A 2,049-nucleotide genomic window follows, 5' to 3' on the forward strand; every position below is an offset into this window, starting at 1 on the left:
AGTGCAGCTATGTCAAATAACTGCAGAGTTCTGTAGCAACAAGACGGGATTTAAAATGAAACCAAATGCCCCAGTCAAACCTGGTTACGTGTAGGATGTACTCCTTTCAGACATTAGCTAGTAAAAAGAAGAAAAAAACTAGCAACCGAGTTTATTTTGGAGCCCGCTAAACATCCAAACCACGAAGTTCACCTTTGACCTTTCCATTATCAGTTATAACGTCACAGAAATCAGCCAATAGACGGCGGGTGTGGTTTTAATGCTTACTAGTACAATCGAACTTTATCTCTCCAAAGTTAAGCTTGTAATAATACAATATTTATTACAGCCCTGCAGAAATATAATGCAATAGCTGAAGTTATTCATAATCTGAAACAGGTGTGTTAGAGTAAAAAGAAAAGTGTACGCTGAAGCTGGCAAAAATACTGTACATAGTGTGACCCACTATGAGTAAAGTGGCAGAGAAAAAATCTGGGATTTATTATTATTATTATCCATCCATCTTCTATGCTGCTTTGTCCTTTTCAGGGTCACGGGGAAACCTGGAGCCTATCCCAAGTGGCATCAGGCATAAGGCGGGGTACACCCTGGACAGGGTGTCAATCCATCACAGGGCACACAATCACATACACATTCAGACACCCATTCATACACTATGGACACTTTGGACATGCCAATCAGCCTACCATGCATGTCTTTGGACTGGGGGAGGAAACCGAAGTACCGGAGGAAACCGGGTGCATGGGGAAACAGCATGGGGAGAACATGCAAACTCCACACACACAGGGCCCTGTGGGAATCGAACCCCCGACCCTGGAGGTGTGAGGCGAACGTGATAACCACTAAGTCATATTATTATTATTATTATTATTATTATTATTATTATTATTATTATTATTATTATTTAATGATCAATTTATTATTATTATTATTATTATTATTGTTATTATTATTATTATTATAGAGCATATTTGTATCTTAAAAATTATAGTATAGTTCAGGGTACTAACTATTCTCTTTCAAGTGATATAATTCTTTTTATGGTTGACCTTATCATACATGGCCAATATGCATTTGAAATATAGGCACAACATGATTTTTTAAACACCTAATAAATCTGAGTTCTTTCAGACATACACTTAGTTGCTTAAAAAAAAGAACTATAACAGGAATAATAGATATGAAAAATTTAAAGATCTGGTGTACTTTAGTGTGGAGATATAGAAGGTCAAAGTTTTCCAAAGCACAATATACAGTATATATGGACTTTCTATATTAGTTTATATGCAACTTCTATTTTAGAAGCTAAAGACATCTTATAATAGACAACAAATTTCATACACCTAGCATGAATAGTGTAAAAGTAATAACTTTTGGAACTTTTTAACTTTTCCTGTAGCACATTTTTGCAATAAAAATTAGGGCCATAACCCGTCCATATCTCAGAAACTAATGCAGATACAAAACTGAAATTGTGTACAGTATTTATTGGGAATATTTACATTATTTCCAGAAGTGTGAAGCAAATCTGAGATGGTCAGTCAGGAGGCACCAGGTGATTTCACATAGATTGACCCTAAAGCAAAAGAGCTGGAAAAGGAGTGATCATTGTGTTGGGCCCACAAGAAGATGTGGCATCAAGGGCTAGTGAACTGATTTTTTATTTTTGTCTGGTAATTAATTATGTTGATATGTTGGCATCAGTCCCTGTTATGGCATCTTACTTTAAGCCTTATGTACATAAGCTATGGCCATGACTTAATTATCCAGTTCCTTCATCTTACTAAATTGTGACAATTACTTAATGATCTTGTTCCTATGACTTAATGATCTCATTATGTCATTTCTTCCATGCCTTCATTAGTTGTGGCCATGCATTGTTTTAGGAAGAAGTGGTGGTACCAGCAGGGCACTGTAAGATGTTCTAAGTTGCTAGACCTATTAATCATACAATTTCAGATATAACTTAGAAAAAATATAAATTGCAATAATGAATTCATATCTATATAGTCCTGCAAAGATGAGAACTAAGATTTCAGACGTGTCTTT

At 35.4% G+C, this 2,049-nt stretch overlaps 1 protein-coding gene across 1 annotated transcript in view; it reads right to left on the reverse strand.

Annotated features, from left to right (window-relative positions):
* Window positions 1–207, reverse strand: part of pole3 (polymerase (DNA directed), epsilon 3 (p17 subunit)) — a 20,085-nt gene extending 19,878 nt beyond the window's left edge. The window contains exon 1 of the mRNA XM_017460754.3: window positions 1–207. This exon is cut by the window's left edge and continues 328 nt beyond it. The gene's annotated coding sequence lies outside the window, so the exon portion shown is untranslated.
* Between the last annotated feature and the right edge of the window lie 1,842 nt (window positions 208–2,049).

This window comes from Ictalurus punctatus, chromosome 28 (genome assembly GCF_001660625.3).
Source record: "Ictalurus punctatus breed USDA103 chromosome 28, Coco_2.0, whole genome shotgun sequence".
NCBI lineage: Eukaryota > Metazoa > Chordata > Actinopteri > Siluriformes > Ictaluridae > Ictalurus > Ictalurus punctatus.